We start from the raw sequence: 25,089 nt of genomic DNA on the forward strand, positions 1-25,089 counted from the left end.
TAGGTTGTAGTGTTAGTAGCGTGTAACAAGGGAGTTAACTGCACTGTTTATGTAAGATAAAAAGAGCACAATTTTTACCGACTGGAGAAGTTAGAACTGTAATTGAAGAATCTTAAAGAACAAGTAGTTTGCAGTTAATACATGACAGGTAAGAAAACTTAAAGAAGGCTTACGTAAAGGTTTATAGCTTCTTTTTTGCATGTGCGATATGAAATTTCATGAAAATGACGGTAACGACTTCAATGCATTTGTTGTTATAATTTATTATGTCTAACTCTAAGAGTTAAAAAAAAAAGGATTATTATTTAAAAATAGCCAACAGTATTTACAGAAATTATATTTTTCTCATTGCATTGAATGGAAAATGTGAATATTTGATGCAAGTCTAGACGAGATTTTTGTTGAAAAATCTTTACTTTTGCTGTTTTGCTAGATCTATATACAAAATTTTATTGAAGATTTCTCGTGTGATCTTTTATGTTCTGATAACCAATTTAATGTAAATTAAAATTCCTAAACAACTTTTTATTATTAAAATTAAAATCATGCTTAGTCATTAAAGTTGAGCGCACCCTTGAATATGTTTAGGTGTACTTGAATAGGTCCATAATTGTCTATTTCTTTAATTAAAAATCTAATATTGCTTTATGGATAACATTGCTAGCCTAACATTAACCCATACCCTTGTATGTATTTTATCAGTTTGTTTTGAAAAATATTACGGGTTAATTTGATATAAGACCTGGCCACATATAGTTTTACATTTTCATTTAAAACATGGACGTTAAGCAACCAACAATCAATCAATCATGTAAAACATTTTGAGAATAATCAGTTTAATGATAGAAAAGGTAATTTAATATTTGACTTTGTCAGGGGCGTAGCTAGGCCCTAATAATGTGTACTCAATGCCGGGGAAGGAAGTCATACAGGGAGGGGTTTGGGGACCCCCCAAGCCCCCATAAGCTCTGGGGTTAATGGTGCAATTTCCTTGCGATTTCCTGGGACTAAAAATGACCTGGCAGAAATCTTATTTTCATCAGTAACAAATTAACTTTTGAAACTAAAATATATGATAAATAAATTTTGAAAAAATATTAATTTTAGAGAAAAACAAACTTCTAATCTGTAGTGGGTTGTTCATATTAAGTACAATTAGAATATATAGTGCCACCACTATATATTTTAATTGTAACATAATCAGTCTCAACCCACTATACATTAGAAAATCCAAATCTCTAAGCCAACAATGTCTGTGCAACTTAAAGCATATTGTTTTCAATGAGAAAATAAAAATAAATAGAGTCACTTTTCTCTATGTTTTATTTAACAAGTGAACAAACACTCTTTCTTTCAACTTTTAATTCCGAGTCAAATTCAATTCTAAAAATCAAGTACCATTGTTTTTAAAATTCCTTTCTGCTACAAAAAATAATTTCATGGTATATGTTCATGAGACCAAGCCAGATAAACCGTGATTTTCATTGCATTTCTCAAGTTTTCTCGTGGTACTGAAAGACCGTACTGCCTTTGCCGTTGAATAAATACAAACGACGAAGACAATGATGAAAATTACCCTTAACAATCCCAGTTAAACTTTAAAAAAATCTGATTTGATGACTTCTGTAAGACTATCATACCTCACAGGAAAATTAAAAGAATGAATTGCTGGTCTCTTTAGAACTTTAATCTTATTTCATCAGTTAATTTGACATCTTAAGAAAAGATGTCAGGGTAAGAAGGCATAGTAGACGTAACAATTGTGTTCTGACAATCTGAAAACTGAGCTTTTTTTGTTGTTTGCATCATCAGCACAATCATGATGCTTGTTCTGTAAATGAAAGGAATAGACTAGTTTCTGGAACGGAATATAACTACAAAGTGACTATTAACATATGTGGTTTACACTTTTTAATTTATTTTATTACTTCAGTTTTAATCTTACTAGATTCTCGGGGGGGCCACTTCCTATGTAATGACTGGTAGGGATGAGCCGCTGGAATAGGTCACTATTTCATGCTTCATGATATATGAAAAGGGTGAGAAATTCAGATTAAATATATCAATAGGTTGATATTATCACTTGCTGGATTATATCATAAGTATCTGAAACTAATCAAATGTTCGTATTTATTTTCGATGCGGTTAAACCACAGTCGTAAATGCATCAGCTATTTGTCAAACCAATTAAACTCTATTTATTCAATGTGGTATTTCCACTGAGGTTAGTTATAGATGCAATAAATCCAATCATTTTGACATTTCCACCTAATTAACATTGAAAGGTTTGTATACATGAAACATTTAAAGAAATTCCATAGCATAGTGTCAGCGTCCTTCAAGAGGGAACGGCAACTCAGTTTTTAATTAATGTTAAACTCAGTAAAAGTGATACTATCTGAAGTATTACTACATTTATCTGACAAAACATATGTTATTGTCTTTTGAAATCTTTGTGTACATGTTGCAACGCGCCTGTTTGTCAATATCCAATATGGATGTATATACAGAGTTGCAGAGAACATCTTTGTTACTTAAAAAATGAGGATACTACATTTTACCGTGGAAAATGTAAATGATGGCTGTACATGCAGGGGCTAATTAATGATGGGCTTATACTTTGAAAAGATAACAGGACTCTTTTTTTTTTTTTTTTTCTTTTTATTAAGTTTTTAGTGATTTAGAAAAAACAAGGTTGAAATGTGGTGTATTGAATTATTTTTTTATATAATGTTTAATGTCCATTTGGTAGAACAGCATATCAAAGATCCTTTAAATAAATCCACAAGATGTTGCAACCTATACCCAGAAACCTATCACAAGTTCAAACCTTTTTCAAACTTTAGCTAGTTGAGAATGATTTGATTTTTATTGTTTTTTTTTTTATTTTTATTTTATCAAGATGAGAGACCAATTAAAAAAATTCTATTAAGATCTAATATAGATATAGAATTCTGCACAGATGATAAGATTTGAATATGATGATATAATCAATATTTTCGAAAGGAAAGTGTCTTGTTCTCAATGCTCTTCAACTTCGTACTTTATTTGGCCTTTTTAATTTTTTTGGATTCGAGGTCACTGATGAGTTTTTTGTAGACGAAACATGCATCTGGCGTATATACTAAATTTAGTCCTGGTATCTATGATGAGTTTATTTACAACCACTGGGTCGATGCCACTGCTGGTGGAGATTTATTTCCCCGAGGGTATCACAAGCCCAGTAGTCAGCACTTTTTGTGCTGACATGAATTGTCATTGATATGGTTATATTTATAAATTTACTGTTTACAAATTTTTGAATTTTTTGAATTACTAAGGCTTTTCTATCTCAGGCATATATCACCTTAGCTGTATTTGGCAAAACTTTTAGGAATTTTGGTTCTCAGTGCTCTTCAACTTCGTACTTTATTTGGCCTTTTAACTTTTTTGGATTCGAGCGTCACTGATGAGTCTTTTGTAGACAAAACGCGCGTCTGGCATATATACTAAATTTAGTCCTGTTATCTATGATGAGTTTATTTACTAGATTTTCTACACAATTCCACTGTATAATTCACACCTAAGACCAATGACCTTTTTTATTTCTAAATCTATATATTGAAACCAATTAATTAAAATTTCTGTAATTTTATATGGTAATTCTACAATATTTTGACTGTTAATAAATTATTATTATTCATGAGTTAAACTTTAAGTTTAGATTTTGACCTTAAATTTATTGCAGTTGTAAAAATAATCAGCAAAATAAGATCAATTAAAAACCAATTGTTCAGAGAACAATTGAAGGTCTTTCCACAAGTAAGGATCTATTTTGATATGAAAATATTAAAATTTGGTTTTAAAATATTAATTTCAGCGTCAAATGACAACTTATTGTACGCTGATTCTGAAAATATAAGGTTTCTACACTAAAAGATATAAATAAGGGAGATAATTTTCTACTTCCGGTTTAAAATATGTTACTTGCGGTACTGTCTTATCATGCTTATAGTTTACTTGACTCTGATTCCAAAAATATATGGTTTTACATACTTTTACAATAATTTATTACCAAAATTAGCTACTTCCGGTTAGCTTTTTCAACGTCATATTGCTTGCAACCTAATGCAAAAAGTCTAATAGCTTTAACATGAATACATATGAGGTAAAAGCAAAGGTCAAATCTAGAACGTTAAATTAACATATGACCTTGAGCTCAATTTCAAGGTCATAAACCAAGGACACCAAATCAAAAGACTCTAGGTCTCTAAGTTATATTGTTAATGAGTTATATTACCATATGACTGATATGTACCAAGTTGTACTTTAAATTAAAAAATATCTATGCATCTATCAAAGCAATTTATAAAAAGCCCAGACATATGACAAAGGTAGAAAAATTGATAAGTAAAAACTAACTGTCTGATTGATGTACAAAACAAAAACAAAAATATGATATACATCAACAAACAGTATACCACTAAATTACAGGTAGGTGTCTGGTAGTTGGGATAGGTACATATCTGGTTTTCAATATTTGTATTATATTTTGCAATGAGCGGGAAGATTGAGCACCATGCTGAAATTGCGCATTTCTACCAAAAATGGTGCTTACAGAGGCAAATATCAACGCCAGTGTGGTGCACAATATATTTCGCTTCGTATATAATTGTTATAGGTAAACTTTTAGATTTCGTAAAATAGATATCTGATCCTGTTCAGTGTCACCATATTAGTGTACAAAACTGTACTGTTTTCCCTCCAATGACAGGAGCACCACCTATATGTTTTTTGGGATGTCACTGACATTTTCCCTTCATGCAATTGATATCAATGTATGGTATATCTGACTACTGAAAAACATAATTAAACATCATCCATGATCCATGATCTAGATTTTTAAAGTAAACTACATGTATGTGCTATTTGGTTGGGTTATTGTCTCTATGAAATATTCCTTATTTCCATTCTCAATTTTAACTTGCTGTCAAAGTTGGCTAGTACAGGCAAGACATTTTCTCAAGTTATAACTTTTAAAATATGAAACTTTCTATAATTTTGAGTGAAAACCCAAACATAGTATTTGTCTCAATAAACGACACTTAACTGTCCTTGTCAATTTTTTGTTTGGTCTTTGCATTGGGTCAATTATAAATTTTGTAAAATGCCTTCAGAGAATTGTTAGCCTCTTTTGTTAGTCTTGATGAAATAATAGTAATAAAGCAATGCAGAGGAAATGTCTTAAACATTCTTTTATACAGAATGTCAGGAATATAGTATGACAGTCAATGAAGACCCAAATTTAATGTCAAAGGAACTTGAATATGAACAAAGGAGGGGCGAAAGATACCAGAGGGACAGTCAAACTCATAGATTGCATATAAACTGACAACACCTTGGTTTAAAAAAATAATAAGACAAAGAGACAAATAATAGTACAAAAAACACAGCATAGAAAACTAAAGACTATAAGCAACACAACCCCACCAAAAACTGGGGGTGATCTCAGGTGCTCCAGAAGGGTAAGAAGATCCTGCTCTTCATGTGGCACCTGTTGTGTTGGCGACAGTATCAGTATTACTATTATATTGTAAAGAAATGCTCTCTAAACAGTCAAGGGTCTAACTTAATTAAGTGATCAGAGAAAAATAACATGCATGTGTTATTACAGACACTTTCAAGAGTTGTCTACTCTTTTTTTCTTAATCGGTAATAACATATGTTTGTTATCAGTTAAATATATCTTAATTATTTTATCTTTAATGGGCACTTGTGAATTCTTAAAACTTTGCACAGTAGTTTAATATATTACCTTCATAACAAATTTTCTAATTCCATTAATACAATTTTGATCAACCATGGTAAATCAAACAGACAAGGCCTTTATGGGCAAACTAAGCTATAATAACAAGGCTTTGTTATAACAAGCATGTAACTTACTATATGAGAGTAAATGAGACACTTGGAATCTTGCCCAGTGTCTCATTACAAGCTCTGATCATCATTTCTTACAATGAATTGAAATAAATTGTTATGCAAGTCAGAGCAAAGCCTTTAAAGAGATATAGAGAAGCTGTAATAACACCCTTTTGTTATTGCAGGAATATATTTTCTGTAATAAAATAGGTGTGCTATGCATGATTGGTAAACTATGAGCTGTTATATCTTGGCAAAGATTAGTATACATAAAGAAAATTATAATAGAAATAGAAATAGAGAAAAATTTAACAAAATAAGGGTTGTATATTTTCCCTTTGAAACATGTAACATACATATGTTATCACAGTTTTTTGATATTTTAGCCCAAAATAACAACATGCATGTTATTTTTCTCTAATAACTTATTTATGTTAGACCCTTGACTGCTAAAATAAAGCCCTGTTTGGGAGAACTTCATTGGCCAGTGTTTAGTTTTTGTGTTTAGGTCTATTTCTCCAATACTTTAATCGATAAGTTATTCGCTATATTTGGTGTATGGAATGATTAAATTATTATTATTCATGAGTTAAACTTAAAGTTTAGATTTTGACCTTAAATTTATTGCAGTTGTAAAAATAATCAGCAAAATAAGATCAATTAAAAACCAATTGTTCAGAGAACAATTGAAGGTCTTTCCACAAGTAAGGATCTATTTTGATATGAAAATATTAAAATTTGGTTTTAAAATATTAATTTCAGCGTCAAATGACAACCTATTGTACGCTGATTCTGAAAATATAAGGTTTCTACACTAAAAGATATAAATAAGGGAGATAATTTTCTACTTCTGGTTTAAAATATGTTACTTCCAGAACTGTCTTATCATGCTTATAGTTTACTTGACGCTGATTCCAAAAATATATGGTTTTACATACTTTTACAATAATTTATTACCAAAATTAGCTACTTCCGGTTAGCTTTTTCAACGTCATATTGCTTGCAACCTAATGCAAAAAGTCTAATAGCTTTAACATGAATACATATGAGGTAAAAGCAAAGGTCAAATCTAGAACGTTAAATTAACATATGACCTTGAGCTCAATTTCAAGGTCATAAACCAAGGACACCAAATCAAAAGACTCTAGGTCTCTAAGTTATATTGTTAATGAGTTATATTACCATATGACTGATATGTACCAAGTTGTACTTTAAATTAAAAAATATCTATGCATCTATCAAAGCAATTTATAAAAAGCCCAGACATATGACAAAGGTAGAAAAATTGATAAGTAAAAACTAACTGTCTGATTGATGTACAAAACAAAAAAAAAATATGATATACATCAACAAACAGTATACCACTAAATTACAGGTGTCTGGGAGTTGGGACAGGTACATATCTGGTTTTCAATATTTGTATTATATTTTGCAATGAGCGGGAAGATTGAGCACCATGCTGAAATTGCGCATTTCTACCAAAAATGGTGCTTACAGAGGCAAATATCAACGCCAGTGTGGTGCACAATATATTTCGCTTCGTATATAATTGTTATAGGTAAACTTTTAGATTTCGTAAAATAGATATCTGATCCTGTTCAGTGTCACCATATTAGTGTACACAACTGTACTGTTTTCCCTCCAATGACAGGAGCACCACCTATATGTTTTTTGGGATGTCACTGACATTTTCCCTTCATGCAATTGGTATCAATGTATGGTATATCTGACTACTGAAAAACATAATTAAACATCATCCATGATCCATGATCTAGATTTTTAAAGTAAACTACATGTATGTGCTATTTGGTTGGGTTATTGTCTCTATGAAATATTCCTTATTTCCATTCTCAATTTTAAGTTGCTGTCAAAGTTGGCTAGTACAGGCAAGACATTTTCTCAAGTTATAACTTTTAAAATATGAAACTTTCTATAATTTTGATTGAAAAACCCAAACATAGTATTTGTCTCAATAAACAACACTTAACTGTCCTTGTCAATTTTTTGTTTGGTCTTTGCATTGGGTCAATTATAAATTTTGTAAAATGCCTTCAGAGAATTGTTAGCCTCTTTTGTTAGTCTTGATGAAATAATAGTAATAAAGCAATGCAGAGGAAATGTCTGAAACATTCTTTAATACAGAATGTCAGGAATATAGTATGACAGTCAATGAAGACCCAAATTTAATGTCAAAGGAACTTGAATATGAACAAAGGAGGGGCGAAAGATACCAGAGGGACAGTCAAACTCATAGATCGCATATAAACTGACAACACCTTGGTTTAAAAAAATAATAAGACAAAGAGACAAATAATAGTACAAAAAACACAGCATAGAAAACTAAAGACTATAAGCAACACAACCCCACCAAAAACTGGGGGTGATCTCAGGTGCTCCAGAAGGGTAAGAAGATCCTGCTCTTCATGTGGCACCTGTTGTGTTGGCGACAGTATCAGTATTACTATTATATTGTAAAGAAATGCTCTCTAAACAGTCAAGGGTCTAACTTAAATAAGTTATCAGAGAAAAATAACATGCATGTGTTATTAAAGACACTTTCAAGAGCTGTCTACTCTTTTTTCATTAATCGGTAATAACATATGTTTGTTATCAGTTAAATATATCTTAATTATTTTATCTTTAATGGGCACTTGGGAATTCTTAAAACTTTGCACAGTAGTTTAATATATTACCCTCATAACAAATTTTCTAATTCCATTAATACAATTTTGATCAACCATGGTAAATCAAACAGACAAGGCCTTTATGGGCAAACTAAGCTATAATAACAAGGCTTTGTTATAACAAGCATGTAACTTACTATATGAGAGTAAATGAGACACTTGGAATCTTGCCCAGTGTCTCATTACAAGCTCTGATCATCATTTCTTACAATGAATTGAAATAAATTGTTATGCAAGTCAGAGCAAAGCCTTTAAAGAGATATAGAGAAGCTGTAATAACACCCTTTTGTTATTGCAGGAATATATTTTCTGTAATAAAATAGGTGTGCTATGCATGATTGGTAAACTATGAGCTGTTATATCTTGGCAAAGATTAGTATACATAAAGAAAATTATAATAGAAATAGAAATAGAGAAAAATTTAACAAAATAAGGGAGCTACCATTTGATTTTTATGGGGGTGCTAGGATGAAAAATTTTGTCCTGCATTTTTTTTTAGCTGTTATCTCTGTCTTGCCTTTTTATTTTTCACTCTGTTCGGTCCTGCCTTTTTTTTTTAGTTTATCCTGACTTTTTGTTACCTAAATTGTCGTCCTGACTTTTTTTTTTGCAAGTGTCTCATCCTGCCTTTTTTTTTACTCAAAACTCCTGTCCTGCCTATTTTTTTCAAATTTCATCCTAGACCCCCCATAAAAATCAAATGGTAGCTCCCTAAGGGTTGTATATTTTCCCTTTGAAACATGTAACATACATATGTTATCACAGTTTTTTTATATTTTAGCCCAAAATAACAACATGCATGTTATTTTTCTCTAATAACTTATTTAAGTTAGACCCTTGACTGCTAAAATAAAGCCCTGTTTGGGAGAACTTCATTGGCCAGTGTTTAGTTTTTGTGGTTAGGTCTATTTCTCCAATACTTTAATCGATAAGTTATTCGCTATATTTGGTGTATGGAATGATTAAATTATTATTATTCATGAGTTAAACTTAAAGTTTAGATTTTGACCTTAAATTTATTGCAGTTGTAAAAATAATCAGCAAAATAAGATCAATTAAAAACCAATTGTTCAGAGAACAATTGAAGGTCTTTCCACAAGTAAGGATCTATTTTTATATGAAAATATTAAAATTTGTTTTTAGAATATTAATTTCAGCGTCAAATGACAACTTATTGTACGCTGATTCTGAAAATATAAGGTTTCTACACAAAAAGATATAAATAAGGGAGATAATTTTCTACTTCCGGTTTAAAATATGTTACTTCTGGTACTGTCTTATAGTTTACTTGACGCTGATTCCAAAAATGTATGGTTTTACATACTTTACAATAATTTATTACCAAAATTAGCTACTTCCAGTTTACAAAAGGTCACTTCTGGTTAGCTTTTTCATCGTCATATTGCTTGCAACCTAATGCAAAAGTCTAATAGCTTTAACATGAATACATATGAGGTAAAAGCAAAGGTCAAATCTAGAACGTTGCATTAACATATGACCTTGAGCTCAATTTCAAGGTCATAAACCAAGGACACCAAATCAAAAGACTAGGTCTCTAAGTTATATTGTTAATGAGTTATATTACCATATGACTGATATGTACCAAGTTGTATTTTAAATTAAAAAATATCTATCCATCTATCAAAGCAATTTATAAAAAGCCCAGACATATGACAAAGGTAGAAAAATTGATGAGTAAAAACTAACTGTCTGATTGATGTACAAAACAAAAACAAAAATATGATATACATCAACAAACAGTATACCACTAAATTACAGGTGTCTGGGAGTTGGGACAGTTACATATCTGGTTTTCAATATTTGTATTTAAATATATTTTGCAATGAGCGGGAAGATTGAGCACCATGCTGAAATTGCGCATTTCTACCAAAAATGGTGCTTACAGAGGCAAATATCAACGCCAGTGTGGTGCACAATATATTTTGCTTCGTATATAATTGTTATAGGTAAATTTTTAGATTTCGTAAAATAGATATCTGATCCTGTTCAGTGTCACCATATTAGTGTACAAAACTGTACTGTTTTCCCTCCAATGACAGGAGCACCACCTATATGTTTTTTGGGATGTCACAGACATTTTCCCTTCATGCAATTGATATCAATTTATGGTAAATCTGACTACTGAAAAACATAATTAAACATCATCCATGATCCATGATCTAGATTTTTAAAGTAAACTACATGTATGTGCTGTTTGGTTGGGTTATTGTCTCTATGAAATATTCCTTATTTCCATTCTCAATTTTAACTTGCTGTCAAAGTTGGCTAGTACAGGCAAGACGTTTTCTCAAGTTATAACTTTTAAAATATGAAACTTTCTATAATTTTGATTGAAAAACCCAAACATAGTGTTTGTCTCAATAAACGACACTTAACTGTCCTTGTCAATTTTTTGTTTGGTCTTTGCATTGGGTCAATTATAAATTTTGTAAAATGCCTTCAGAGAATTGTTAGCCTCTTTTGTTAGTCTTGATGAAATAATAGTAATAAAGCAATGCAGAGGAAATGTCTTAAACATTCTTTAATACAGAATGTCAGGAATATAGTATGACAGTCAATGAAGACCCAAATTTAATGTCAAAGGAACTTGAATATGAACAAAGAAGAGGCGAAAGATACCAGAGGGACAGTCAAACTCATAGATCGCATATAAACTAACAACACCTTTGTTTAAAAAAATAATAAGACAAAGAGACAAATAATAGTACAAAAAACACAGCATAGAAAACTAAAGACTATAAGCAACACAACCTCACCAAAAACTTGGGGTGATCTCAGGTGCTCCAGAAGGGTAAGAAGATCCTGCTCTTCATGTGGCACCTGTCGTGTTGGCGACAGTATCAGTATTACTATTATATTGTAAAGAAATGCTCTCTAAAATATAGCCCTGTTTGGGAGAACTTCATTGGCCAGTGTTTAGTTTTTGTGGTTAGGTCTATTTCTCCAATACTTTAATCGATAAGTTATTCGCTATATTTGGTGTATGGAATGATTGTAAGGTGTATATGTCCAACAGACAGGTTTCAACTGACCTTGACCTAATTTTCATGGTTCATTGAAAAATGTTAAGTTTTTGTGGTTTGGTCCATTTCTCGGATACCTGAAGCAACTATAGCAATAGGTCTAGTAAATATGGTTTATAGAATAATTTATAAAGGTGTATATTTAATCGGGTAGGTTTATGGCAATAAAGAATGTTCGCAATATTTTCATATTTTACAGAACATCATTTTTTGGTATCAAAAGTTTCACAAAGTTTTTATTTAAATTATTTTGATAGTCTTAAGATTGTATTGAAAAGAAGTAAAGTTGATTGACTATCTTACCAAAAGACATTAAAACCAGCATATATACCTTAAACAATAATGTGATGAACTTCATCCTACAACATTGTACAATAGAATTAATATTTTGTCATAGGTGGTAATACCATGTACTTGATATTAAATAAAGCATCGCTACATGACATTTGTTCTGAAGCTAGTGTTATTTCTGACTCATAGATAAGCTGCTTATTGTACAAGCCTCTATTGTCAATTTGTATAAGGTACATGCAGCATTAACTTTTCAATTAATATTGGACATTCAGGTGCTATTTTATCTGTTAAAAAAATGGATGATTCTATCGAACTTGATCTGCTTGTCAATTTTTCTGTTCTGCCTTAACTTTGGAGTCAATCAATTCTTCTCATGCAAGGAAATAAATGTCAGGGTATTATGTAATTATGTCCATGTAGGAACTCTCAGAGTTCAGTACAAAAATGAACATTATAACAGTTTGTTTTCACTTGTAATCAACATTAAATACTCAAATATAAATTAAATAAGAAAATGCCAATGAGACAAGTCTCCATCCAATCCACAATTTAGAATTAGCTCATATATACATAGTTCAACTATGTATATATGAGCCAATTCTTATTTGTCAATGTTCTATTTTAATATGATTGATCAGTGTATGTAGTATTTAAATTAGGATCTTTTTTGTTCAATCATTAATGAAAATGAAATTGAGAAATAATAATTTGCTTTTAGCAGCCAGTATGGTTCAATTTGTCAAAATAAGCTGAGAAATATTGATGATGAATTATTCACTTGCAAGTAAATTATTCAACTTCATTGAACCTGTATTCATTAGAACTTCAATTTTTAAAACTCCTTAGCTAGAGATGGATTATGCATGATTGATGTGTATTAGGTTATTAAAAGAAAAGAATGTCAACATTGAAAGTGAAACAAAGGTAAATCAACTGATTGACCGATTCAATCCACAAAAAATCAATCAAACAGCTAATATTGAAAATTAACTTATTTTTTTTTACCTTAAACTAGAAATCAAACAGACATAAAAAAAATCATTTGCAGGAGGTCCATACATCTATTTATATTTATGTTATGTTTATATCATGTCATGTGACCAACGGTTGTTTTCAGGGTCATCTCGATAGTTAATTAGATGGCGTCTAGACTAAAATACACACAAAGCGAAGCTACATGTTATGAGCCCATGCCCTGTAAAATGTTTATTTTAGCAAATGTTTTACATTGTTATAAATCTAATATGAGAATTTGAGTCAAATAGGTGAACATGAATTTGACAGCTAGTGGCCCTTTAAAGCTTAGATTTAAATTGACAAAAATATTACAAAATCACCACACCATTGTTTAATTAAACAGCTTTAAACATAAAAAAACATAATATCATTTAAATAGCCAAGAACACATTAAAGCCTTAAAACACTATATTTTTGTAAAGGTACGCTTATTTTAAATTGGTTTACCTTTACTTTTAAATTATTGTAATATATATATATAAAGAATTGGTTCAATGAATCTATGTTTATTATAAATAAGAGATGAAGTTTGCGGATGTTCATGATTTATTTTGATTGTTATTTCAGGTTAATTTATACATTAATGTCTCAGGTTATTGAACACCAAACAGTCACAAAACACAAGGTAAGTCCCGCAGTTATGTATAGTAGTTGTACATCGATATTTACATAAGAACAAGCAAAGTTTTATGTGATAAATATAGATTATAACACGGCATTTTTCATATCAGACCCCTTATCAGCCCTAGGTCATGATATCAGCCCCAGAGCCGACAGGCTCGAGGAATTATTTTGACCATGGGCTGATAAGGGGTTTGATATGAAAAATGACATGTTATGTTCTTTTTATCATATACTTCAACACAAGACATACAGACAAAAAATATTTTTAAAACTTTGAAAAAATGCTTTCGTAATATTTGTTTTGCATTTTTAACCGGATTTTTGTGACAAAAATGTCGGTTATTGATTTGGGGATGTACGGCGGGCGGGCGGTCGGGCGGGCGGTCGGGCGGGCGGTCGGTCGGGCGGGCGGTCTGTCGGGCGGGCGGGCGGGAATCAAATGTTGTCCGTGCATTAACTCATGAACCGTTCAACCAAAGCTTTTAAAATTTTAATATGTTGTTACTGACAACTAAATGAAGGTCAAGTTCAATAATGGCGATTTTGACTTTTACCGTTCAGGAGTTATGGTTCTTGAAAGATTGAATAATGGAGTTTCCAGTCGTGTCCCTGCATTTACGCATGAACTGTTCTACCTAAGCTTTCCAAATTTTAATATGTTGTTAGGCAGCAACCATTTGATTTTCTGGGGGGGGCTATGGTTTTTTTTGGAAAAAAAAGTTTGTTTCCAGTTTTTTGAGAAAAAAATAATTTGTTTTTGATTCTGAGAAAAAAAAATTGTTTGTTTCACCCTCAGCTGCCACTAAATGTAATGCTAAAATTGAAAGAAAAAAATTGTTTTCGACTTGTCGCGAAAAAAATAGATTGTTTTTCGCCGCAGGCGAAAAAAAATGTTTGCACAGAAAAAAAAACCATAGCCCCCCCCAGAAATTCAAATGGTTGCTGCCTTACTGATGACAAAATGGAGATCAAGTCCAATAATGGCGATTTTGACTTTTACCGTTCAGGAGTTATGGTTCTTGAAAGATTGAAAAATGGAGTTTCCAGTCGTGTCCGTGCATTTACGCATGAACTGTTCTAACTAAGCTTCCCAAATTTTAATATGTTGTTACTGATGACAAAATGGAGATCAAGTCCAATAATGGCGATTTTGACTTTTACCGTTCAGGAGTTATGGTTCTTGAAAGATTGAAAAATGGAGTTTCCAGTCGTGTCCGTGCATTTACGCATGAACTGTTCTAACTAAGCTTCCCAAATTTTAATATGTTGTTACTGATGACAAAATGGAGGTCAAGTTTAATAATGACGATTTTGACTTTTACCGTTCAGGAGTTATGGTTCTTGAAAGATTGAAAAATGGTGTTTCCAGTCGTGTTCGTGCATTTACGCATGAACTGTTTTACCAAAGCTTCCCAAATTTTAATATGTTGTTACTGATGACAAAATGGAGATCAAGTCCAATAATGGCGATTTTGACTTTTACCGTTCAGGAGTTATGGTTCTTGAAAGATTGAAAAATGGAGTTTCCAGTCGTGTCCGTGCATTTACGCATGAACTGTTCTAACTAAGCTTCCCAAATTTTAATATGTTGTTACTGATGACAAAATGGAGGTCAAGTTTAATAATGACGATTTTGACTTTTACTGTTCAGGAGTTATGGTTCTTGAAAGATTGAAAAATGGTGTTTCCAGTCGTGTTCGTGCATTTACGCATGAACTGTTTTACCAAAGCTTCCCAAATTTTAATATGTTGTTACTGATGACAAAATAGAGGTCAAGTTCAATAATGACGATTTTGACTTTTACCGTTCAGGAGTTATGGTTCTTGAAAGATTGAAAAATGGTGTTTCCAGTCGTGTCCGTGCATTTTCTCATGAACCATTCAACCAAAGCTTTTGAAATTTTTATATGTTGTTACTGATGGCAAATTAGAGGTCAAGTTCAATAATGACGATTTTGACTTTTACCGTTCAGGAGTTATGGTTCTTGAAAGATTGTGAAATGGCGTTTCCATTCACGTTGTTGCATTTACTCATGAACCATTCAATCTAAGCTTTTCAAATTTTAAGATGTTGATACTGATGACAAAATGGAGGTCAAATTTGATATTGACGATTTTCACTTTCACCATTCATCAGTAATGGTTCTTGTGATATTGCCAGGACACAAATAAATATTAATAAATCCGGTTTGCTGTCGTTGTGACAGCCTCTTGTTTAATAATATATTTTCCTGATTCCTAACATTTTTTATGTATCAGACTTTGTTATGTTTTACACAAAGAAACGTACCAGTAAGGTATATTTTCCGGAATTTGCCAAATGACGTCGAAATGTCATCCAATAACGTTACAGCAAAGCATGCGATAATAACCGGAAGCAGTTGATATGAAAGGGAAGCAGTTGATATAAAAAGGAGGCAGTTGATATAAACCAGAAGCAGTTGATAACAAAAGTCATATCACAAGGCATAGGCAATTCTCCAAATTTAATGAATAAATATATGTACAAATGAGTTTTTATCACGAGGTACAATTATACCATTATTTTCTATAAGTATATGATAAACCCATATATGAATTAGTATTTGTTTCCTTGAAATGCTAAGACAGAAATTCATTAAATTGAGAAAATACATATAATTACAAGATAAAGAAATTTCATAACACATTTTTGAATATCTATGAAGTAATTGCCACTGAATGTTAAGCAAGCACCAATCAGAGCCCATCAAGATTTTGAGCTGCAGATTTCTTTTACAAAAAACTCATCTTATGTGAAGAGACATTTGTTGCCATAAAAACCTGCTTTTACCAATCACCTTACCTTGAAAAGTAAGGAATTCAAAGTGAGGTTGTTGCCATGAATTTTCTTTTTCTTTTCTGTCATATATATCATGTGACAATTAAACATGCAACAAATGTCATAGTAGAATACAAAAAATAATGTATGACATGGGACTGATAAATTAATGATTTTTTATAACCAGTGAAAATAAGGTACCAGGTACATCAAGATTCTTTTAAGTTTTATTACGAATTATAAAAATAAAATACATCCCACATTTGACTACATAACATCAATTATTCCATGAAATTGTATAATATACATGAAAAAACAACATCTGTTTTATAATAATTAGAGACTAGAATCCCGATATTTGAGATATTAATGATTGTATTTCCATTGATTTGCCATTACTGGGATGAAATTTCACTGGTTTTCTACCATTTATAGCTCGATATCTAGATACATATATAAATAAAGGTATAATTTTCTACTGTAATTAATAAAATGAATAGACATTTTGATTACCATAATTATACAAGGTTAAAATTGACATTGTTCCCACATGTTTGCTGCAACTGATAAACAACATCTAAATTTCTGATTTTACTAAGAAATTTTAATGATTTATTTTATTTTAATATGTTCTCTAATATCAGAAAATAGTCCCAACTGGATGAATTCTTGGGGCTTTTAGATTTTTAATGATTCCTAATTGTTATTCCCAACACCTATTTGTCATCGTCATTGGGATTTTATTTGTACTATTATCAAATAGATCATTGTCTCGTGAAATTTGATTATTTGGTTAAACATTATTAGAATTTGGGATTGTTTATGGCCCAATATTTGAACATTGGAAGTATTTTTGTTAGAAACTTTATGAAATATCTCTAGTTTAAGGTGAAAAAACTTAAATATTTTAAAAGTATAATTTTGTCATGATGTTTATCACTGGACTAGTATATATTTGTTTAGGGGCCAGCTGAGGGACGCCTCCGGGTGCGGGAATTTCTCGCTACATTGAAGACCTGTTGGTGACCCTCTGCTATTGTTTTTTATTTGGTCGGGTTGTTGTCTCTTTGACACATTCCCCATTTCCATTCTCAATTTTATTAAATGACTTGTTTATTACATATATGCATGTATCTGCAATTTATAGGTAAAATTACTGAAAAGTGCATAGTGTTGTTTTCTGTATTATTTGTATCAGAAAATATCTCACTTTCAGCTGGGATCCACAAAATATTTAAGGCTATATATATATATTCATAACTATTTTACAAAAATATGAAGTTGACCCATGCATGTAAGGATACTTTCTCAAAAGACATTGGAATTACTTTACAAACTCCAGAAATTTTTCAAATAAAGCTTTAGTTGTTGTATTACATGGGCAAATTCTTTTTTGTCATGTCTTTAGAAAGTTGCAAACCAAGTTTTAATAAGGCATGCTGTTTTTATGGTCAGGAGATTCCGTGGTGATAACAATATGTTATAGTTTTTGATGAGGTCAGTTCAAATAGAACCACTACTGGTAAGTCAATAATATTTGGCTTGTGGTTGTATTAGCTTTAGCACATCTCATTCCCATGGAGATTATTTGTCTTTGTCTGAGGTCCTTGTTCCCTCAGTAAGGGTTTAACTTTTGATTAGTTGGCAATCTAAACTTTGTGTTAAGACTAGTTTATGATGAAACATTGACGATAAGTCAATGATATTTGGTATCATTTGTATTAGCAGTTACACATCTCATTTCCATGGAGATAGTATGGCCCTCCCTCTTTGTTATGGTTCATCAAAGGACAAGGTTCGCTTTAGGCCAAATATGGCCTTGAATTTTGATTTCAATACTTGCATTTTACTTTCAAAATTTCTAACCTCTGTGTCAGCAGTTTTACAAGGTTTAATTTTTTTTCAGAAAATTTCCTGTTAATTTTAAAAGTCAATAGGTCCATTGTTCCTTTAGCCAATATCAGTATGGCATTCTATTTCATTAGCATTACCGATGACCAGGGTATTTTGTTTTGGTTTGTTATAAAATATACTTTGTAGCATATGTTTTAACGCAGTTTAGGCTCGGCTGACAGATTTGATAACATATGCATGTGTCCATTCACTTGGTAAATACATTTAGATATAGAAAGATGTAGTATGAGTGCCAATGAGACAACTCTCCATCTAAGTAACAATTTATAAAAGTAAACCATTTGTTCACATGTTTTTTGGCAGACATGTTTTAAATTTGATAGATTGTCTACATTTTTGAGATTGTTGCTTTTTTTTTAAATCTCTGCAGTGAATAATAGAAGAGTGGTTTATGTCACCTTTTAAGGTTATCTGTCTTCAATAGTATATAAATGTCTAAACAATATGTAAAGATCTGACTGTTGATACATGTTGAAAAGAAAAGAATAGATTAAGAGACTAGATATCAAGACCACAAAATAATTGTTGAACATTTCATGCATAATCTATTACCTAAGTTGTTTTTATTTGTCATGGTAATTTGTTGTTACAAATTCATATGTCATATTCTTTTTTGTTCATTATATGCAGAATAATTTATTAATTGGTTCCTACTTTACCCAAATGCTGTGGTCACAACTCAGCTAAAGAGACTAGAACATCTTGAATTGTCATTTATTATTTGTTTGAGAAGTCAATCTAGTTATGGCAGTAAGAGTTCAGGATGCATTTTAATATTTTTAGTATAAGAAATAAATAATTCACGATTTGTTGTATTTTGTACTTAAATTTGGTAAGGCGAAAATTGAGGTACACTTTTTACACAGTTTTTAATTAGTCACTTAAATGTATAATATTTGTTCTGGGAAAACTTAAAGTAGTCAATAGATTATCATTACACAAGGAAGTATAAACATAGGGTCCTTTAACTTATCAGGAAATGAATACACGTCTCAAACTTTTTATATATCTTAATAATTGTTTATTACTCTTGATTTGGTGACATGAAGTTTCTTGTAATACGTACAGGTAAGGATAATCTACGTTCTACGATAAATTGAAACATATGTCTTTAAATATTGTAAGTCATATTATGCAACTTTAATTTATTTGCATTGCATATTGTTTTTAGTAAAATTCATTACAACTTCCCTGATGTTTATTAAATACATGTAGTTAGCCAGCATATCAATAAAACAATCTTCACCTAAATCTCTATGCCAATGTAGTTCACATAGATAAGGTTGAAAAAACTCTGGAAAAATAATTACAATTTACATGCAGTAAGTTTATTTTTTTTAAAGTACACATTTAATACTATACATTTATTATTATATGAAGATTTGTTCACCCAAGAATATTCATATTTCATGAGGGCTCTGCCATGTTCATATCTCCCGAGGCCAAGGGAAATGAATGTTTTATTCCACTGCCTATGCTTTGTTTAATATCTTAACATAAAATTTTAGTTAGTAGACATTGTTTTTTTTTTTTATCCGCTGGTTTTTGTCGAGCCTGCAACTTTTGTTGCAGAAAGCTCGACATAAGGATAGTGATCCGGCGGCGGCGGCGGCGGCGTTAGCTCACTTCTTAAAAGCTTTATATTTTAGAAGGTGGAAGACCTGGATGCTTCATACTTTGTATATAGATGCTTCATGTTACGAAGTTTCCGTCAGTCACATGTCCAATGTCCTTGACCTCATTTTCATGGTTCAGTGACCACTTGAAAAAAAAGTTCAAATTTTTTGTAATGTTGAATTCTCTCTTATTATAAGTAATAGGATAACTATATTTGATATGTGTGTACCTTGCAAGGTCCTCGTGTCTGTCAGACAGTTTTCACTTGACCTCGACCTCATTTCATGGATCAGTGAACAAGGTTAAGTTTTGGTGGTCAAGTCCATATCTCAGATACTATAAGCAATAGGGCTAGTATATTCGGTGTATGGAAGGACTGTAAGGTGTACATGTCCAACTGGCAGGTGTCATCTGACCTTGACCTCATTTTCATGGTTCAGTGGTTATAGTTAAATTTTTGTGTTTTGGTCTGTTTTTCTCATACCATATGCAATAGGTCTACTATATTTGTTGTATGGAATGATTGTTAAGTGTACATGTCTAGCGGGCAGATGTCATGTGACCTTGACCTCATTTTCATGGTTCAGTGGTCAAAGTTAAGTTTTTGAGTTTTGGTCTTTTTATCTAATGCTATATGCCATAGGTCAACTATATTTGGTGTATGGAAATATTTTATGATCTTTATGTCAGTCGAGCAGGTTTTATTTAACCGTGACCTCATTTTCATGGTTCATTGCACAGTGTTAAGTTTTTGTGTTTTGGTCTATTTTTCTTAAACTATAAGTAATGTGTCAACTATATATGTTGTATAGAAGCATTGTTAGCTGTACCTGTCTGCCTGGCATGGTTCATCTGACCTGGACCTCTTTTTCAAGGTTCATTGGTCTTTGTTTAGTTATCTTGGTTAATGTTAAGTTTATGTGACAGTTGTAATAAAACTTAGCTTTATACTTAGGACTATCAACATAATATCAATGATTAGTATAGAAGGCGAGACATTTCAGCGTGTGCACTCTTGTTATTACTAAACACAACATACATTGATACACAGTACGGATAAAAAGTTAATTATAATTAGTGTTTTTGTTTTAATGTCTGAAATAAATTTGAACATGATAATGATATTTGCTAGGTCTATTTAGTAAATAAGAAGTTCAAGACGTTATGTACATTAACCGCACGTAACGTCGCATGATTTAGTCCTGACATTCCATAGAGGAATATGATACCAAGAGGGGAATATGATATTGAGAGGGAAATATGAAGATTTGTTTAATGACATGTGGGATAGTGTGGGGGGAGGTATTAAGTTGAAAGAGAAAGCATAGGAGCTAAAACATCCAGTGGCAGAAACTGTTTTTTTTTTAACATTTCAATGTTAATTATGTTCTCTATCTAAAATTAAGATATTTCATTATTTGAAGGTTTATGTGAAATAGATTAAGGTCTGAGATATGTTTATAATTGAGAACCTTTCAATCACATCCCAGATGAGGAACTGCTAACATAATACACAATTATTTATTACTGTTGAACAATTTAATCTAACAAAAAAAATTATCTGTGGATGAACATGGACAATCATCCAAATAATCAGATTGATCCACTATATTTAAGAAACAATATATATAAAGTATCCGAAAAATAAGTTGGTTTGCAGTATTATCTTGAAAACTATAATAGAAAAGAGATTTTTAAAATCCGAATTGGCCAGAACAAAAAAATCTGCAAATAGGTCAACAAGACAGAAACTATTAATTGACCCCTTTTAGGAGTTATTGTCTTTGAATGATTTTTTTAACCTTTTTCACACTCTATACATGATAGAGAGAATCTAGGAATAAAAAAAAAATTATGACACAATGGTCAGCTGACCCTTTGTAGGAGTTTAAAAGTAAATTTTTCCCAATTTTTGGCATATGATGGTTAAAAAAAAAGGTGCAGTAAAATAGTCTATCAGGTCCTTATTGGAATTATTGACCTTAACAGATGGTTTTTACCCATCTTTGCATTTTATTGCAGAAAGCGTAACAAATAGCAAGATATTGTAAAAAGCAAAAATTTTAAAGCACAATGAGATCTTCCAATACATGTACTTCTTATCAGAGTAATTTCCAATTCATTGTAGCAGTTTTGTATGTAAGCTTAATCAGTAATTGAAGGTATTTTTATTTCCCATTTATGGGCATTATGTTTTCTGGTCTGTGCATCTGTTCGTCTGTTCATTTGTTTGATCCTCTGTTGGTTAGAGTTAAAGTGTTTTGGTCAAGGTAGTATTTGATGAAGTTGACGTCCAATCAACTTGAAACTTAGTATACATGTTCCCTATGTTATGATCTTTCTAATTTTGAATTAGATTGACCTCGGTTTCACAGTCCACTGAACACAGAAAATGATAGTGTGATTGGGGCATACATGTATTGGTTATTTTATGTGCATTTAATGCAGTTTGGCAACAGAAAAACCTTTTGAAACCATATGTGATTATTTACCATCCTCTTGTTGTCAAACTATCCTCATTGTTTCCAATATTTGTTTTGTCTGATAGAGTCTTGGAATAATTTAGGAGCTACATTTACAGCTGTTTAGGAAATACTGTTGAAAGATTAGCTAACTCCATTTCATAGTCATATAACCATTAAAATTATCAAGTCATGGAAATCCATGGAGATTCTAGACAAATTGACTGTAATTGGGAATTTTCATATCTAAATTGGTATACTATTCCAATTTAACAATTAGAAAGACATGGTTGTAAATTATTTAATCAAATTCTTTTATATCTTGAAATGTTTGAAAGCAAATAACTGTTTTAAAGCAGATATTCATCACTTTATTGAAAAACAGTACATTACAATTTATTATTGGTGTCTGTCTGAAATGTACCGGTAGTTGTATTCCTGTTATCCTAATGTGGAAGCATTATTAACTAGTAATCATCCTCATATCAATAGAACTAATCTAGTCATTTCAAATTTCCTTTAAATGTCCCATTTTTGATTTTGATGTATTCTGTGGCTTATTTTGGCGAAATGAAATTTTGAATGTATTTCTGATGAGCTAATTCGTGTAATTACTGATTACAAAATAATTCAGTCTTTAGGGTATGCTGTCATGCTCTTAGAACTCTGGTTACTAATTATCCGACATTTTATACTGTCAGCATGCAATTAAAAGATTATAAAGCATGAAGCTTCGTAAATTAATTTCTTACCAGTAATGTGCTAAATGTAGACATGTATTGTAAAACAGCGATAACCAAATGACGATAACCGAATGACGATAACCGAATGACGTGAGAGTTGATCAGATTTAAGGAAAGTCCTGTGTAGGAGAATTGATTTATTATTGTTTAGTTTATCAATGTGATAGTTCATACTTAAAAGTCAAAAAGATACAGCATGATTCCAACATGGGAAGAAAAAACATGTCATTAAGAGCTTAATTTTTCTTACTTTTTTATAAGTAGTGCTATAATTTATACTAACTATAACATGGGATGAAACTGACTAAAAAAGTCAATACATGTATTTGAAATATAAAACCATTGTTATTCTTCATAGCTTTATTCTATATGAATGGAATGTTCAGAATATGGTTTGTAGATTACTAGCTGTCTGTAAAATATAATTTGTGTACCATTACTGTTAGTTAGAATATGATATGTTTTGATTGATAAGTTATCTGAAGTTTGTTTTTGGGATGGGATCTTGATAAGCATTTTATTAATTGATGATGAAGTTTTATATTTATTGATTTTTTAAGATTAGTAATATTCAGTTTTTTGCAATGAAATTTTTTTGAGAATCAAAGGAAGATGTATTATCTCTATTTAAGACTATGGGTAGTTTCTGGATCTTGAGTTTTCATTTTGAGGAGTGAACAAACTTTTCTCCTATCAAAGATATTGTTTATCTCTTTTTATTTATCATAAACATTTGCTGGAACATCTAGTAAAAATTCATTTACATGTGATTCGAAAAAAAAATGGAAATGTTCATATAAATGAGGAGTTTTTATAATTGTAATTTATGTAACCCTAATGATCTAGTTGTAATATTCCAATTACTACGATCCCTACACTCAAGAGAACACTGGTTGTAAGGCATTTGAAATTATTTGAGTTAAATTTAATAATGCTGTCCTTTACATGTAAACATTGTAATGATTTTGCTCATTATTGAAGGCTGTACGATGATTTTGATTTTGTTAATTTCTATTTCATTTTGACATTTAGTCTTGTCTCATTGTCAATCATACCACATCTTCCTAAAAATAATAACCCCAGCAATATTTTTTGTGTTATTTGTTATTCTAGTATTTCGTAATATGATTTGAAAATAACAACCCTATAAAGAATTTCTAGGAATTGAATCGTATGTATTTTATGACAACATCCTGTTGGTGAGGACTTGATAAATAGTCAACTTCAATGTGGTCAAATTTTTATATATATTCAGGATAGGGCTGACGAAGTTGTGAAGAAGTATTTACTTGAAACATTTCCTGAATTAATTAATAATGAATATTAAATGTTACATGTATCACTGGTATTAAACTGATAACCGTAACTTGAATTAGGACTATCCCAATATGGCGACAGCAGATAAAGGTAAAATCTTTACAGTCATTTTTCTCAAATGTAGCATGTTTTTGTCAATAGTTACTCAACTGCAAGGTTTTTCTTTACCATTACATCATATTTGAATCATAACGGTGCACTGGAATTGTCTAAGTGCTTTGAAAATCGCTGTTGAAAAATTCGGGATGATAATCGTAACTCAGTAAAAAGATAATCGTAATTACGGTATTAAAAAATCAGAAGATAATCGTAACTGGATGGTGTTTTATTGATATTGACACTAAAAACATATATTTGATAGCATATGATGACATTATGGTGATGAAATAATCACAAAAAACGTGCCAACATCTTATGACATTTCTTTGTGTGCATATATTGTCAAAGGTTCGAATAAAAACAGCTACATACTAGTATATCATAAAATTGGAAGGGTGAACAAGCTTGAAGAAATTTGGAAATGGGGAAAACAAGAACTATATTAAAATACAGAAAACTCCAAGAACTAGGAATGTCACAAAGTATGGGAATGAGAGAAGAGGCAATTTTAAAGGAACTATACATTTCACTCCAAAATTAAACTATATGCATTTTTATGAAATTTAAGGAAAAGGC

At 31.0% G+C, this 25,089-nt stretch overlaps 1 protein-coding gene across 2 annotated transcripts in view; it reads left to right on the forward strand.

Moving 5' to 3' along the window:
* The first annotated feature begins 2 nt into the window (after positions 1-2).
* LOC143045865 (FAD-dependent oxidoreductase domain-containing protein 2-like) overlaps positions 3-25,089 on the forward strand; it is a 71,847-nt gene continuing 46,760 nt past the window's right edge. Inside the window, exons 1-2 of one of the 2 annotated variants that reach the window (XM_076218681.1) lie at positions 3-148; positions 13,505-13,562. The gene's annotated coding sequence lies outside the window, so the exon portion shown is untranslated. Of the gene's footprint in view, positions 149-13,504; positions 13,563-19,208; positions 19,344-25,089 lie in introns of those variants that run through there. The other variant, XM_076218680.1, reaches the window with a different exon arrangement.

This window comes from Mytilus galloprovincialis, chromosome 9 (assembly GCF_965363235.1).
Source record: "Mytilus galloprovincialis chromosome 9, xbMytGall1.hap1.1, whole genome shotgun sequence".
NCBI classification, from domain to species: domain Eukaryota; kingdom Metazoa; phylum Mollusca; class Bivalvia; order Mytilida; family Mytilidae; genus Mytilus; species Mytilus galloprovincialis.